The sequence below is a fragment of the Podarcis liolepis genome, assembly GCF_965112155.1.
Source record: "Podarcis liolepis genome assembly, chromosome: 16".
Lineage (NCBI taxonomy): Eukaryota > Metazoa > Chordata > Lepidosauria > Squamata > Lacertidae > Podarcis > Podarcis liolepis.
The window spans coordinates 37555998-37573763 of NC_139567.1; the positions used below are offsets into that span (position 1 = coordinate 37555998).

The following is a 17766-nucleotide window of genomic DNA, read 5'->3' on the forward strand; positions in this document are numbered from 1 at the left end:
AGCACCAAGAGTCTCTCTAATGCACTAATATTGGATGCAACTCTAGGGGCATTAAATGCTGTAGGAGCTGTGCAGCAGCAACACCCTATCACACTGTGCTGTCCACTCCAGCTTCTTTAAGATTCAGGAAGCCACCTAGGAGCTTGGGGAAATTTCAGTCACACTTGTGTGTGTAAAGAACTCTGGGGTTTTTAAAAGGCAGCCTTGAACCATAACTGCAAACTATGCTGTACTGCTTTTGAAAACAAAAACAAAAAAGAGGCAAAAAAAAAACATAAATAGAGGAGCCCTGCTGGACCAGGGCAAAGATCCATCTGGTATGGCCTGTTGCTCCTCCTAGTGCCCAATCGCAAGCCTTCAAAACCTCACAAGAAGGATGCGAAGGCCTCCCCTGTTGTTTGCCCCCTAGCATCTAGTATTCAGAGGTGTACTGACTCTGAACCTGGAGGTTCTATTTTGCTACTTTGGCCATTGAGAAGACAGTTTTCCTGTGCAAGAGTCTTAAATATGTCAATAGATAAAGTCCCATTCTGCCACTGGATATCACTCTTAAAGCGTTTTTAAATTTAGTCAAAATAAAAAAATTCCTTCCTGTAGCACCTTAAAGACCAACTAAGTTAGTTCTTGGTATAAGCTTTCGTGTGCATGCACACTTCTTCAGAAGTGTTTTTAAATTTAGGTTGGACTTGCCATCAGGTGACCATTCTGTCTCCCACCCCCTGACATATCCTGTCCCACGGAATCCCTATTAGACTGGCAAGCGGTGAAAAAGAACAGCAGAAGATCAGCCTTTCAGGGAAAAGGGTGCCTCATTTTGCTTGGCATTTTTAATAAAATTCCTGAAGTATGTCGGAATTAGCCGCCTTTTCTAGGACGCTTGGTGATTTATTTTGTTAAAGCGAGGCATTATTCATAATTATGTGGTTTTATGAGGAGTGCGCCGAGCAGTATCCTTCCAGCACAAGGCTGTGGGAGACAGAGCAGTATTTAAATAAGAGCCCTGGGGAAAGGGCATGCTTACATTTCACAGTAGAAGATCCACGCAGTTGTCGTCTCAGCCTATTGAACCACCACATAATTACCCCCATTCAGCACTTTGGCTTGCCTTCTTATTAGCTGTCCATCACGTTCCGATGGGGAGAATCACAATATTTAAAATAACACAGATCGTTGGACAGCACTGAGTGTTGGATGGCATTGAACTTTGTAAATGCAGTTAATGGCAGGTCTTCCAGATATACTGCATGGAGCACCAGCATGGCACATGGGATCAAGTGTTGGGTTGGGAGGCATAGCAAGTCTGGTTGCAAAAAAATATTTGGGTGGCCTGAGACAGTGCTCTCTCCGCTGAAATGTTTGTGGGGGAAATTGTGATAATAATGTGTCTCCTTAACCTCCTAAGGTGTGGTGACTTGTGATTTTAAACCAACCATAACTGATTTCCCTAAGGGGCTTAACCCAACCTTATATTTAAGCTCTGTGTCAATTTTCTTTTTCAAAATAAGAAGGCAGCGTTGACTGGGAAAGCTCCTATGTTCCAAGTGCTGAAAATAGCCTCTTCCATTATTTTGGCCCTGGGGCTAGAGCAGCAGGTAAGCCTGTGGCTCCTGGCTCAATGCAGACTGACTGAAGACAGCTATGTTATCTGTCCACTCATCAGGCCTTCCTTGGTTGTTAATGTTGATGTTTTGTTCAAGTTCTGCAATAGCCACAGGAAAGAGCAGGTGCCCACTACTCTCACTTGGGCTAATGGCAGCCAGGGAAAGGTGTCATCACACATTTCTGTCCCTTGATGTGGGGGCGTTTCTCTTGCTGCTCCTGCCCCATCCCACCAGCAGTAGTGACTAAAGCAGTCAGAATGTGTTCACGTGCGTTGTCTACTCTCCAACAGATTATACTGTTGCTGCTTCACTGCTGTGGAGGAAAACACACACACACACACACACACACACACACACACACACACACACACACATCAAGACCAGGCAGTTCCATATCCAGCAGTATCAGGGCAGTGCATTCTCAAGTCATTGCTGCCTTAAGATCAGATTTTCTGACCAAAATAATCCTCCTCCCTTCAGCTTCTAACCCAAATAGGTCCTTCTCTTGCTTCTTGCTCTGCACCCATGGATTTAACTACTTCCCTTTGAGACTCTGGGTTGGAGACTTCAAAACCCGAGATCTAGCAATCCTTTGACATGGTCTCTGTAGGGAGTTGCCTTTTCACATTCAAACGTATTTGACAGGAAGTGTGTAATGGCTTCTGCTGTGAGTGAAAATGGAACCTTATGGGTTCTTTCTAGGTTTGGGATGCTGGGAAGTGCAGGGTCATAGATTTGGGCCTGGGCAAGACAGCACAGAGAAGGCTGTGAAAACACTTCAGGAAGATAGCACTGAGTGTGCTCGTAATATATTCACTTCTCTTTCTGCTTCTCTCCGGGTGATATTTGGTCTTGTATGTTGTTCTTTAACTTTGGGTTTCCCCGAAGATGTTCAATAAATGTTTAATGGAGAATCATAATGAAAGTCAGCTTTATGATCATTGAGCTCAGTAGATATGTCTAATATTATGTAGACTTATAACTGTAGTTCAGGGATGGGGAAATTGTAGCCCTTCAGCTGTAGTTGGGACTTCAGTTCCCTTCTGCCCCAGCCAGTGCCTAATGCTAAGGGATGATGGAAGTTATAGTCCAACCACATTTGGAGGGCCAGAAGTTCCACAGATGTGTCATATATAGTTGATCCCACAGAAGCATGGAATGTGACTTCTGATTACTGATGTAGGGTTTCTAGAAAATTTTGAATTGGAAAGTATATCATATAACCCATGGCAATATTGTATACCATGTGTTACTGACTCTGTAGGACTTTCAGCCATTTTGTGTTTGGTTGTAAAATCGTTGCTTTTCTTTTAGAGGCTCTGCTGCATAGGAGAGTCAAAAGTTCATAGGAAGGTTAAAAGTTAAAGCTTGGGTAGTGATTATTGGGCAGCCCTTGAGCCAAAATCTTGATTCTCCACTAAGTCCCTGATTAGTCCTGAAAACAAAGAACAAACAAGGTTTGGAGGCAAGGAAACTGGGGTGGTGGTGGTAAAGAAGGGGTCTAGCTAAAGTGTGAGTGACAGACAGACAGAAAAGCCCACTGACATCACTGTCCATCAAAGGAGCATCATGTCTTGGTGAAGTGTGGTATGGATCAGCCTGCTGGAAATGTCTGAAAAAGCTGAATTGGTGTGGCATGGAGCTCGGAGCAACCTCCTGGGCAGAATGCTGAAAAAAGTTCACTGTGCTTTAGGGAATCATTCTAACACAGCACCTCCCAGAATGTGAAGGGGGCTTTTCACAAAGGGGCCAGACTTAAATTTTGTAATGAGCGGCACAGGTGGAGAGCTCCTGAGACACCCTGAGCTGAGTTAATTAAATGTCATGCCATAGGGTGAAAGCCCAACCATGGGGCATTTCTGTTTGTTCAATCTATTTCTGGCTCTACCCTTTGCTGAAAAATGAGTGAACTTGGAAGTTCTCTGGAAATATAAAATGGAGTACGCCTAACAGTTTATTAGCAATGGGCCCTCGTCCTTGTTGAAAAGGGACTGGCCTGGACTTGTTCAGGAAATGCAAAAGGATACTTCATTTAATTAGTATGAGGTATGGCTGCTGGCTGATACTCATTTTTACTGGCTGAGTGGAAGGTGTTGCTTCCATTATGCATGGTACTGGATTCTGAAATTAGTTGGAACATAGTGCAACCTCATGCTTAAAACAAGTGCTGGGATTTTCACACAATAGGGGCTTTCCCTCTCTGCCACAATTATACTCTCAATGGCACAAGCAGTCCTCGGCATGTCAAGTGTTACAGCTGAATCATAGAATTGTTGATTTGGAAGGGTGTACCAGGGGTCATCCAGCCAACCCCCTGTAATGCAGGAATCCTGTCCACAGCTGTCTCTGGATGGGCTCCAACCACAAACCTGCTTAACAGCTAGATGGACTGACCCATTGCACCACCAAGTTTCCAAAAGGTTGGAGGCAGCAAAAATAAAATAAAGATGTCCACACTTGGTGGCACCTTGAAGGTAACAAGAAGAGGGTTTGGTTGGTTGGTTGGCTTCCTGCCCTCTCACAGTGCAGGCTACAAACAGTCCTACCACACCTTATTAATTTGTTATGCAAAATAAATATCTGACTTTTTTCCAGTAGCCAGAAATAGATGAACTGAAATATTTGATGAAGAAAATGCATGCTTCCTGGGGAGACTCACCTGGGGGGGAATGTTAATTACAGCTTTGATTTTAGATTTGACCAGTATCGTATCATTTCAGCTTCCCCAGTTCAACTCGTACTGTACTCATTAATTATGTTACTAATTAACTGTGTGACCCAATGCATTTTGAAAACTGCTCTTATCTTGGTTAAATTAATACAGTTTTGACATATGCTCCTCCTCCTTTTTAGTGTACTTCTAAGTTTTTTTTGTGAACCATCTAGGTAGCTTTGTTGAATAAGTGGTACGTAAATGTCAGGTTGAAATAAAATAAACTAAAACTAGAAAACTGTCCTTGGAAAAACTAAAAGAGGGGAAATTTCTGTTCCACAATATTTTCCACCCTGCACCAGCGATTCTTATGCAGAATTATCCCCAAATGTAGAGAATTTTTGGAAATATGTAAGCAATAAATATGTAAGTACCGTATTTTTCGCTCTATAACACGCACCCGACCATAACACGCACATAGTTTTTAGAGGAGGAAAACAAGGAAAAAAATATTCTAAACGAAACAGTGGGTGTATGATTTTTGTGGTTCATGCTGTGGCCACAGACATGTGATCTGACGGTGAGTTTGGGGTAGCCCAGTGCAAAAATCCTGAGGATCCATGTGGATCCATGCTTTGTAACCACGTTTTAAGTGGGGAGGGAAGGAAAAGCACTCAAGGGACAAGGAACACGCGTGGGTTGGGTGGAGAAGGATGCTATTCATAATGCAGAAGAGGGGTATAAGAGGAGAAGGCTCCTCTCCTCTCCCGCTTTGCTGTCTCAAAGCGGGCCACAGAGGAGGAAAGGAAGGGGAACCATGGATCCTCACGACTGCAGCAGATCCCCACCACCACCCGTAGGCATTCTCTCCATAACACGCACAGACATTTCCCCTTACTTTCTAGGAGGAAAAAAGTGAGTGTTATGGTGCAAAAAAATACGGTATATGTTGTCAACTTTGAGACTCAAGGGGGTAAGACAGAATTTCCCCAAGGCTGAGATGTCAGTATCCAGCACAATTCCTTCGGTAGATGTAGAGGTAACATTCCTGGCTACTTAACCACACTTAAGCAATCAAGAGTGTTAGCCTTCTCCAGCCTTTTAGTCTGCACCCCAGTTGGCCTTTGCTGACCTCGCGATTATTGGGTTGATTTAGCTATGTTCAGTTTACTATACTCATCTCGGTTGGGGAATAGTTCAATTGATCAAAGGAGGAACAAATTGGTTAGCTCCCTGTCTGCTGTGAGGTTGCGGCAGGATGAACCTGTCGTATCCGTGGTCTTTGTATAAGACAGACAGCTGAAGCAGCAGGAAGCATCTCTGGGCCTTAACAGCACAGCTCATGTTAGGAAAAAAACAATGGGATCAGGTTCCAGTCGGGTCAAAGCAACAATGTTACAAACTGATTGGACATTTGAGGTGACCATTTGAACACTCCTAGTTTGGATGATTGCTACACTATCTTGTTTTTTTCCTACAAGTGTGATTTCCTATCTGTGGATAGAAGGACAAGCTGCACTGATTAAACAGCAAAACAAAGCCAAACTTGGTCACTGTGTTTAAACTGCATAGTAAGATTTCTGTTAGTGATGGACAGCTTGATATGAAATTGTCCTGGTTTTATAGGGTTTCTAGGCCAGTGTTTGAGTTGGGTTAGAAGCTCATTTTTTTCTTAAGAGTTCCATCCTTGCTCATACTGTTATTATGTGCACTGATGGTGCCATGCATATGCAATCATAGAATCGTAGAGTTGAAAGGGACCTCAAGGGTCATCTCAGCTAAAGCCTCCATGACAGATGGCCATCCAACCTCTGCTTTAAAACCTCCAAGGAAGGAGAGTCCACAACTTCCGGAAAGAGACCGTTCCTCTTACTGTCAGAAAGTTTTTCCGTATATTTAGTTGGAATCAAACATTACTTGGCTATAACTGCTAACCAGGTCATTGTGTGCTGTAGTGACCCGGGTCTAGTGCTACCATTAGGCCAGCTAGGCAGCCGCCTAGAGCACAGACCACAAAGGGGTGCAGTACTGCTCCTTGAGGGGCACAGTTTTATATCTGTGCTGTGACCTTATGGCAATAGCTCAAAGGCTTCCAAAATCTATGCTGCTGCAAGGAGTACTTCTCTTCATACTACAACAAAAACTCCTGCACAAAGTGTCTAACGTTTCTGTTTCTCTAAGGATCCTCCCTACACTTCCAGTGTCACGGGAAAGTGGTAAACCCAGTTTCTCAAAGCTCAGACTTATAAAAACTTACATTTGCTCAACAGTTTTGCGAAAGAAACTAGTTAGCCTGACAACTATATCAGTTGAACATGCCCAAGCATCAGCTCTTGACCTGTAGTAATTGGTGACAAAATTTGCAAAGGAAGAGGCACACAAAGCAAGATGTTGATGTGCCTCAAATTGAAACTTTAAAGAGACTTAAATTTTACCATCACAGTTCGCAAGCTTATTCAAAATGATTTGTGTGCTAAAGCATTTTCTTTTGTATTTGAGAAGGATAATCAAATATTACTTATTCTGACAATCTAAAGTGAATTAAGCAGTTTCAAATTTTGTGTTTTTAATTCTTTCTACAATACATCTGTTTCTGAAGTTAGCAATTTTTTTGGAGTGGTGGTGGTGCAAGAGTTAGCCTTGCCTAAACTGCAAAAGAGCCTGGCACCAGCACTGTAGTGACGGATCTTGTTTTTATCATTGCATTCTCCCGCTCTCTTTGCATCCTATTACAATATTTCAGAGGAAGCTTTGACCGTTCCCATCCTTTGCCAGCCTTTTTTCATCTGGATGGATCAGAAGAAAAGTTAAATTGTGTCCAACCAGCAGTTTTCATGGAAAAGAGAAAAAGTGTTGTTTGCCCCCTTCTCTACTTATGGGACTGATTAAAATGGATTAGCAGCTATCTCAGCTGGCCTGGGCAAGGAGGTCTGGCCATTATTGTTGAAGAATAGGATGGTGATGGTGTTGATCATGGGTAGGCAAACTAAGGCCTGGGGGCCGCATCCGGCCCAATCGCCTTTTAAATCCAGCCCGCGGACAGTCCAGAAATCAGCATGTTTTTACATAATTAGAATGTGTCCTTTTATTGAAAATGCATCTCTGGGTTATTTGTGGGGCCTGCCTGGTGTTTTTACATGAGTAGAATATGTCCTTTTATTGAAAATGCATCTCTGGGTTATTTGTGGGGTCTGGCTTGTGTTTTTGCATGAGTAGAATGTGTGCTTTTATTTAAAATGCATCTCTGGGTTATTTGTGGGGCATAGGAATTCGTTCACCCCCCCCAAAAAAAAATAGTCCGGCTTCCTACAATGTCCGAGGGACAGTGGACCGTCCCCCTGCTGAAAAAGTTTGCTGACCCCTGGTGTTGACTGACATGGGGGACCCAGGAGCCCTGGGTACAAAGCTTCTGATGTTTATCTGTTATAATTGAGCACAGAGAAGGATTTTTGTTCAAGGGGAAACTTAGAATCAAGGGCAACAAAGCACATTTTGAAAACAGTGTATGGCTTTCTATTCATGTCTCTGGAAGATTCATATGGCCACTTTTTCATATGCTGAAGGTAGGAGTTTGTTTTCTCAGGGTGGGTTTTTGTACTAAAAAGTACCTGTGTGATGTACACCTGGGCATAGTTTGGCACCAGTGCTGATGTGGCTCCTCCTGAAAGACGAGGGTTGAGATATTCCTCATTGGAAAGTTTCGTCTTTATGCAGTGCCATCATGAAAGAAAGAGGCGGCAGGGGGAGAGGCTGGTCCTGTTGGAAGCAAACCCTCACTCTGTGACAAAAAGCCCTTTGAAAATGATCACAGGGGCCTTTAGTTCTGTCGGCTTTTGATATAGACATAACTTGGGGGGAGAACAGGGTGCTGCCTTTGTTCAGCAGAAAAAGCAGACACACATTGTTAGTTTTAAGCTTTGGCGATAGATTCTGTCTGCTACACAGACGGCAGGAACGTCTCCGATTTGATTGTATTTACATACATTCCAGTTCCAAACAGATTGTCGCCCCAACACAGATGCCTGAGCTTTCTGTTTGCTAGAGCAGAGGTATATATGCCGTTCTTTGCACTTGCTGACAGCTGCTGAAGAAAGCTGCCTTTTTTTTCAGTGTGCAACCAGTTGCTCTTCTTTTAATACCTACCGGGCTTTCCTGAAAGGCATCCGTTATCTGTTAAAGCCGCAGGAGATTTTTCTTTCCTTCTGACAATCTGACATGGGGGTTGTAAATGGGTGTTTCTGTAATTGGCATGTCTCCCTGTACTCCCCAGTTCTTAAAGATATATGTAAAACATGATTATCTTAATAGAACTTCTCATTTGCTGGTGTTCATGTTAAACCCAGACCTGTTTGCTTTGATATGCATTTAAGGAACTGATGTTATCCTCCTCTTGTTGCCTGTGGCCTTGAACATTAAAGCAGACGCATCAAATCTGATGCTATATGAGAGGCTCACTCCTTACTCCTTAACAGCTCAATTTTCCTTTGAAAATATGGATCAGAAACAAACGCTGGTATGTTTGTGAGTTTGCTCTGGACGTGCGTGTGTGAGTGAAACATCTAAAGCTATGTTGTGTTGCTACTTGTGGTGTTCGTTGAGAAGCTATTTACACAGAATATATTCTACTTTTGTAAGTGGGTAAGATGAGGGTCTTCATTGATATTCACGTAATATTTTCTTGATGATGCCATGCCAAATCATTAAAATTATTGCATGTGCCAAGGCTCCCTTTGTGTGTTTGGTGCAGTAGGCCAGTGGCAACCAGAAGAGCTGTAAACAGAGCAGAAGCAACAGCGTCTAAACTTTCCCACCCCATTTTCTACCTTTCTACATGGAGGGCCGGTCCACACTCTTCTTGGCCTTCACATATTTGCCCAAAGACATGCATGGTGCAGGTAATAAGCTTTCAGCCCAGCTGGTATTGGATGGAGATGTCAATTGTATGAACTGGCACCTTCATGTGTGTGCATGGGGACATCAGTTCATATAGTTGGCACCTCCGTATCATCCTAACTGGGTCATGAGCCTGCCAGGTGCCGTTCTCCCCCCACTCCTTATGACTGGGCTAAGGAGCTTCTGAACCTGCCTAGTGTGTAGATGTCCCAGTCATTAGAAGCCCCAAATTCAAGGGGGAATAAAGTATAATTAATAACTATGCACTAAAGCAAATGCTTTACCAATGTCCCAACCCCTTCCTCAATTTACATCTATACTGTGTAAGGGATACTGTTTTCTTTCTTTTTAAACTATAGATAACTCTGAACTTTCAGGAAATGGAAAATGAGTGGGGGATTTTGCTGTATGTACTGGCTGCCCACTCTTGACTGTACCATCTTATGCTTTACATTGAACTGGGCTTGGTGTGGTTCAGTGGATGAATGATATACAGGCATGCAATGCAGAGCAGATCCCACAGAGTTTTGTACAACAACCAGTAGAAAGCCCATAGCAAAGATCTGTTTTCAAGCTCAAAAAGTCCTAAACACAACCAATCATTTCTTTTATAGCTCCACAAAGTATTGGTCATTCATCTCCCTGATGCCTTACACTCGGATAAAACCTTTGACTGTACAGAGATTATCTTTTTCCCAGGTTAATGTTATATGCCAGTTTATCTTAAGTATTGGGCAGCTGCTGTCTGCCCAGCAATATAGTTGCTATGATTATGGAATGCTGCCTGAAGCGAAAGCCTGAAGGGGAAGAGTTATTACAGAATCAATGGAATTATTATAGCCCAAGGTCAGGTGTGTCATTTTTTTGCGCTTACTTCTCTTGACCACAGTCAGTGCTTTTATTATATCTGCTTTGTGGACTTCTGAGCTTCCAGCTCCTTCCAGCTCCCCTATAATGTCTGTCATGCAGAGTGAGTGGAAGGATCAAGAGTTTTCTCCCAAACAAATCAGGGTTGAAAGAACCTTGGCCTGTTTCCTGTCACAGTGCCCCTGTCTTTGGAACAACACCCAGTGCAACAAAACTCTTTATCCTATAAAAACATCTGGGCAATTAGACATTTTGTTTATTTAAAGCCCCAACTGGAATTGTGGCAGCCCCACTTCACAAGGCAGGCAGGCTAGGGCAGTCATTGATCTCACCTTGGAAGACAAGGCCTCTCGGGACACTGTAAAACCACATGCACCCTTCAAAGTGACCAATTGCTGCTGCTGGTAGCTGTGTTTTCTCTTTTCTCGGCATGATTAAAAAGACACATGAATATCTTTGTGATTAGAAGGACATCTGATTTTCTCCTTCACTATCCACCCTGATTCTTCCCTCAATAACCAATCACTTAGGAGTCACCTTGAGCGCTGAGCCTCAGCTGTTGAGAAAATTCCCCCATGCGAAGTCAGTGCTGCAGACACGTCATTGCTCTTTTGCTCTGTCCTGCAGCTGTTGATCGCCTCAGTGGAGTCTGGTGATGAGAATTAAATAATTTCAGTGGCAAGAGCGGGGAGGGCTCTGAGTAGAGGCATTCTTTTCCGGCTTAGCTTTGGTAAATGGCCAATGCTGCATTTTATGCAACGTCTCATTTCCCACCACCACCCCCTTGCCTGAAACCAGATGATGAGCCACCCCTAGAATAGTTGCCCCATGCTTTCTTTGCTTTCTTTGGCCAGATGCCGATGATTCCCAGGGAGGGAGGTGTGTCGCCTCCTAATTGATGGGCCTAAGTCAGATACATGGTAGTTTGGACTGGTAGGATTTGCAGCTTTATTCAGGTGCATCGGAGGCATTTCTGACAACCAGTTCAGCTTAGCTGCAATATCTGATAACTCTCTTGCTTAACTTTCTCAGTTACATCAGGCATGCAGCTATAGCCAAATGCTTGCCACAAAGTAGAAGCTTTATCAAAGTCTAAAATATGGGACTGGGTACAGATTTAACTTTCCTTAAAATATTGTGTTTCCTTTTAAAAAAAAGAAAAAAGAGTGACTTTCTAGTGCTTCTGGGAGTACATTGTTAGCCAAAGTCACGTAGGGGGAGAACTGAGAGTTCCAGTGGCTTCACTGCCCTGCAGATATAGTTCTTTACCCTACCCCAGACAGACAAATCTGGAATCAACAAGGCAAACGGATAATAACTAAGGAATAAGTTGTGCAAGATAGAACTTACTCAAATGTACTTGCGCAACTTTTGCAGAATTCAGCTCTCCTTGGTACAAGATTTTACTTGCCTGGATATTAACCTTTTTATTATTTTATTGATTTTTATGTACGGTAAAGACAGAAAAGAGCTTGCAGTTTTCTTGGTCTTTATATGAATGCACCTTCCTTGACATAACAGAAATTCATTTATATTTTTTAAAAAATTATTTTTTGCTGTAAGGAGATTGTCAGTATTGTTTTAACCTTTAAAGCCATTATTTATTTATTTAAATAGTTTTTACAGCACCCTTTAAGCTGAAAGTCACTAGTTATCATACAGCATAATAACTTAAAGCAATCCAGTGAGATGCATTAAGCATCATGAGCCTATAAATGTTTGCATCTTCCATATCTCAGGAAGAATAAAAAGTGGTAGAGCATGTCAAAAGTCCAAGATAGCCTGTTTCTTCTTCTTCCTTTATGGGTAGTTTCCAGAGTTTGTCATACTCAAGAGTAGGCCCACTGAAAATAATGGACCTAACTAATTTGGGTCCATTAGTTGAATACAACTCAATGATTGTAAACTGCTTTGGGGCCTCTATATTGGAAAGTCTGCATGAAATACGTTCATCTATATTCCAATATTTATCAATATTACAAATATTTATTGTAATATTTATATGTTGCCTCCTTGTGCTAGGAAATAATCAATGTGGCATTTTAAAAAAGTACTGCTTTGTTTAGGGGTGGGGAGCTTGTGGTGTTTCTGGCATCCAGCTCCCATCAGCCCCAGCCAACATTGCTAGTGGTCAGGGATGATGGGAGTTGGAGTCTAGCAGCATGCAGAGAGCCCACATGGTTCCCTATCCCTAGCTGAGTTATAACCCAGCAATTTAATGGTATTTCTTTTGGATAATAAAGCAGCCTGGGTAACAGAGAAACCTCGTGATGAATTGGAGAGCCCTTTTGCACAAGCAAGTTCCTTCCTTAAGGATGGAAACAAATATGAGGACTAAGATGTGTTTCAGCTCTAATGCAGGCTAATTCATTTTGGCACTGTGCCAGGCAGGGTGATTAAATGTCCCGTGAAGTGCTACAATATCTTGATAATGTGCGTTCTTCGTTTGATTATGTAATCAATTATGTTGCACCTAATAAAATTTCAAATGAGTTACAAAAGCGGCAAGGAGATTGTGCCAGGTCGGGACTCATTTGGGTGCATTTGGAAGTTCTTGGCTAGTCTTCAAGCGGCAACGGAGTCTTTCTCTAGTCTTTCTCTACAAAGAAGCCGCCCAGGGGGACGTGTCACCTGGTGAGGTGGGAGGAGTCTGGTCTGATTCCCTTCTGACTTCAGCTGTCATCAAAGCAGATGCTTACTGGTCCTGACTATCAGGAGAACTTTTGCACATGCTTTATAAATACTTGGTTTTTATTTGTATAGTTAAATTGTTTAAAGAATGTGTATCTGCCTTTCTTGGACGCGGATGGCGCTGTGGGTTAAACCACAGAACCTAGGGCTTGCTGATCAGAAGGTCGGCAGTTCGAATCCCCGTGACGGGGTGAGCTCCCCTTGCTCGGTCCCTGCTCCTGCCAACCTAGCAGTTCAAAAGCACGTCAAAGTGCAAGTAGATAAATAGGTACCGCTCCAGTGGAAAGGTAAACGGTGTTTCCGTGCTCTGCTCTGGTTTGCCAGAAGTGGCTTAGTCATGCTGGCCACATGACCCAGAAGCTGTACGCCAGCTCCCTCGGCCAATAAAGCGAGATGAGCACTGCAACCCGAGAGTCGATCACAACTGGACCTAATGATCAGGGGTCCCTTACCCTATACCTTTATCTGCCTTTCTGCTGTTACTTTCCCATATCAGTAGTTTTTAAAGATTTGTCAGTATCTGTAACTGAAATGCAGAACCGTTATAACTCAAATTTGAACAAAAAATGCGCAATTTTTGGGGGGTGGGGGAATGGCACAAAACTACCTGGAAGGAAGGAGGCTTCTGATAATTAAATGTCCCTGTTGTTATAGATCTGGGCATCTCTGTAGTTGCTACAAATCCAGCCTTCTATTTTCAGTCAGAAAAGCATGAAAACAAGGAGTGAGACTGAAGATGGAAAAAGGAAAACAGGGGAAGGAAGGAAGTACTTATATATCATTTGGGCATATCAAGTTTTCAATGTGGCTTACAATAATGAAAATAACCATGATGAGAATAACATTAACTCCAAAGTAAAAACAAAACTAGCGGTTCTTGTTGTTTAGTCATTTAGTCGTGCCCGACTCTTCATGCCCCCATGGACCAGAGCACGCCAGGCACTCCTGTCTTCCACTGCCTCACAGTTTGGTCAAACTCATGTTGGTAGCATCAAGAACACTGTCCAACCATTTCGTCCTCTGTCATCCCCTTCTCCTTGTGCCCTCCATCTTTCCCAACATCAGGGTCTTTTCCATGGAGTCTTCTCTTCTCATGAGGTGGCCAAAGTATTGGAGCCTCAGCTTCAGGATCTGTCCTTCCAGTGAGCACTCAGGGCTGATTTCCTTCAGAATGGAGAAGTTTGATCTTCTTGCAGTCCATGGGACTCTCAAGAGTCTCCTCCAGCACCATAATTCAAAAGCATCAATTCTTCGGTGATCAGCCTTCTTTATGGTCCAGCTCTCACTTCCATATATCACTACTGGGAAAACCATAGCTTTAACTATACGGACCTTTGTCGGCAAGGTAAATGTCTCTGCTTTTTAAGATGCTGTCTAGGTTTCTCATTGCTTTTCTCCCAAGAAGCAGGCGTTTTTAAATTTCGTGGCTGCTATCACCATCTGCAGTGATCATGGAACCCAAGAAAGTAAAATCTCTCACTGCCTCCATTTCTTCCCCTTCTATTTGCCAGGAGGTGATGCGACCAGTGGCCATGATCTTAGTTTTTTTGATGTTGAGCTTCAGACCATATTTTGCACTTTCCTCTTTCACCCTCATTAAAAGTTTCTTTAATTCCTCCTCACTTGCTGCCATCAAGGTATTCTGCCATGCGCTGGATTATGGAGAAAGCTAGAGACTTCCAGTAAGACATCTACTTCTGCTTCATTGGCTATGCAGAAGCATTTGACTGTGTCGACCACAGCAAACTATGGCAAGTTCTTAAAGAAATGGGAGTGCCTGATCACCTCGTCTGTCTCCTGAGAAATCTCTTATGTGGGACAAGAAGCTAAAGTTAGAACTGGATATGGAACAACTGATTAGTTCAAAAATGGGAAAGGAGTACGACAAGGCTGTATGTTGTCTCCCTGCTTATTTAACTTATATGCAGAATTCATCATGCGAAAGCCTGGACTGGATGAATCCTAAGCCAGAATTAAGATTGCCAGAAGAAATATCAACAACCTCAGATATACACATGACACAACTAGGGGAGAGGGGTCCAAATAAAGACAACACAACAGCTATGCACATATATTCAGATATAACATGGCACATAGCTTATCTGAGACCAAACAAAGCACACAGTGTCCCTCAGAAAACACCCTTCAGGCGGGGGAGGTACCTTGCAAGCAAATTCAGACCCTAATTCTTCGTACAGTCCTGTTTTACGGCCAGGTAGGAACAGCTACTGAGGAAGACAGTTTTTGGACGCAAGAACATAGGAAGTGCCCTCCCTGCTGGATCAGACCAAGGGCACATCTTGTCCAGCATTCTGTTCTCACAGTGGTCAGTCAGATCTCCATGGGAAACAGAACCTGAGCCCAACCTGTGATACCAAGCAACTGGTATTTAGAGGCATACTGCCTCTGGCAGTGGAGGGAGAGCATAATAATGGCTAGAGAAGAGGAAGAGCTAAATAGCCATTGGTTTCCACGAAGCCACGTCTAATAGGTGTGTGTAAGTTTAGACCGATACAATGTGAACCTATATACCTGCCTTTATCATCTGTTCTGGCTGGAGGCAGTCCTCTGAGGTCTCCCTAGGGAGAGGGGTGCCCTTTTCTCCCATGAGATCTTCAACTGAGGCATCTGTGGCCCTCCGAATGTAGCTGGATTCCCAATATCCATTGGTTCCTCCCCGCTTGGCCATCGACCAGGGTTGGTAGGGCTGGAGAGCCACAGGTACCCTATTCCTGCTTTACCTGGAGAAAGTGAGAGTGGCTAGGACCCTCCTTAGTACTAACTTATGGTATCTCCCCATAAGTTAGTACTTATGGCTCAGGGAAAAAATGGAATTTCATTCATGTCAGTCGATAAGGGAAAGAGAGCACCTGACGGGTGGGCCAGCATTTCAGTTAGGAAGCATTTTTATTTCATTGCCCTTATTATTTTTATTTGGAGCTTTGTGTTTCCTTGTAAGTAATTTTGAACAAATGAATTGTTCAAAGAGGCAGTTAATAACTATTAGCCAGAGGTTTGGTTAGATGGAATTTCTTTTTCTATTTTCAATTGCTTTGGCATTGCAAGGTGAATGTGGATAATTAGGTTTGCTACTCGGGAGTTGTTTGAATCAAATCAGACATGTTTATTTTTTAACTGGATTCCAGCTTTTATGATGTTTGTTTCTCTTTGCCTGTTTAAATTAATAAGAGTGGACACAATCCGCTGAAATCTTTCCCTTCGTATGACTCGTGGAAATGAATGGGCGCCATCTTCTGTTCAATACATCTTTTAGTAGGAGAACTTCCCAGTGGACTGTGCCTTTAGGAATAATTTTCTCTCCTAATTACTGTGTTTGACAGAGTGGATATTGGCTGCCGTGTACTGATAACCTTGAATCTACTGAGACTCGTTATGCATCGCTATTATGCATAATATTTCTAATTCTCATTTTTGTACAAGTTGGGCCTTTAGGATCCCAAACTGTTCTCTGAGGTGCTATTTGGCTCTCACATGCTACTGCCAGGCCTATTTTAGGAGTGAAGAGCTGCAGTTGAGGAAGGTCTCCTCTGGCAGCCCGTTGATGGCGTTCCCATAGACAAGGAGCCAATTTTGAAATAAGTGGATCCCACAGACAAGCTGTTGTCATTTCCCCCTGCTTTTGTTTCATTTTTAAAACGTTGCTATCAACCAGTTGGAATATGGGCTGTGAGTATCGCAGGGAGTAATCTAATTAGTATGAAGTCAATTCACTCGCTCCTTTTGTGTCTCGTGATTAAATAAGTGGGAAAATGGCTTGAAAATTAGGTGCTAGAACGACCCAATTACATTTCTGTAGCTTTTTGTATTCAATTTCATAAACAATTTTGCTCTTCACTGGTTAATCAGTGAATGTCTTTTTTCAGTTTGAAAAGCACTTTTGAAATTATAATGCAATTAAATTGTGTGTGGATGTTCTGGCATAGTGAATGTGAAAGCTCTGGGCCTGGCAGGCCGCCATATTGTACCTTGACAGTTATGAGTTCCCAAGCTTGGCAGCTTGTGTGTGTCATCCATAATATTGGCCATGCTGGACTACTGTGTAAAGTACAGCTGCTTCGACCAGTTGTCATCCAAGAATGCCATATTCAGTCCCCTGTCTCTACATGCCACTTTTCTTGTGACCATGTATGCGTTGTGCTAACATGGCTTCCAACATTTGTCGGATGAAAAACAGGTACACTTGTTTCATGATTCATGAACCTCTCGGACAAGTCCCAAACAGGGAAAAAAAACCCATACAGGTGTACATGCTTGTATTCACCTAAAGACTGTTTTGCACATTGTGCACAGCCAACCCCAGTTTACCACTGTCTATACATTCAACAGCAAATTGCAGTTCTCCAACAGTTCTCCAACAGGTCCACCTGAATGTGAGGTAGCCAGATCTGTGCACAATTATTTTGTAGGCATACACCTAAGATGTGTTAAATGTTTACCTGTGCATGAAGCAAACCAGTCAAGTAACTAATGACACGACTGTGTTAAGGGAACTGCAGTTTATTGTAATGCGGAAACAAGTAAGCCACTTTCATAAGTACCAGCATCTTGCACACCTTCTTAAACTATCTTCAAAATGTGTTTATTCTTCTTGAAAGTACTTTTTCTCCTACCAACTGCAACTCTTTCCCTTGTATAAGCCTAGCTCCTCAAAGACTTTAAAATTCAAAAGAAAGACACTAGCAAAGATATCATGCCAGGTGGCAAAGCTGCGTATGGGTACACTGGAAAAGATACTTCCGTATTAGGTATGCTTTGGGTGCACATGGGAAACTGGAGCAAATAATTAGAAATTAAGCTCCCCTTTTTGCAGAATGAATACATTTGTGAGCATCTTATCTACATATTTTAAACAATAAGGACATTGTTGTGCAACACCAGCATTACCCAGCAATATTCTCCCAAAATGCCAAAGCCACTCTATGGCTAGATTTGCACATACTTTTTGTTTGGGCAAATTTTGCCTGGATTCTGGCCATGCCACCTGATGCCAGTGTGGCCCGTTAGCTGGCCAAGATTTTAATCTTTCTGTCTGTCTGTCTG

The 17766-nt window shown here is 42.8% G+C and overlaps 1 protein-coding gene and 1 long non-coding RNA gene across 51 annotated transcripts in view; one reads left to right on the forward strand and one right to left on the reverse strand.

Annotated features, from left to right (window-relative positions):
- MSI2 (musashi RNA binding protein 2) overlaps positions 1–17766 on the forward strand; it is a 451660-nt gene that overhangs the window by 304576 nt on the left and 129318 nt on the right. Inside the window, exon 1 of one of the 50 annotated variants that reach the window (XM_083480013.1) lies at positions 15182–15202. The exons of the other annotated variants lie outside the window; for them this stretch is intronic. The gene's annotated coding sequence lies outside the window, so the exon portion shown is untranslated. Of the gene's footprint in view, positions 1–15181; positions 15203–17766 lie in introns of those variants that run through there. 50 annotated transcript variants of the gene reach the window in all.
- On the reverse strand, positions 9876–15030 carry LOC310695556. Its single transcript, XR_014520160.1, has 4 exons — positions 14868–15030; positions 13313–13435; positions 13158–13231; positions 9876–10663 (listed from the first exon to the last, which is right to left on the reverse strand). It is a non-coding gene; the product is annotated as an uncharacterized lncRNA (long non-coding RNA).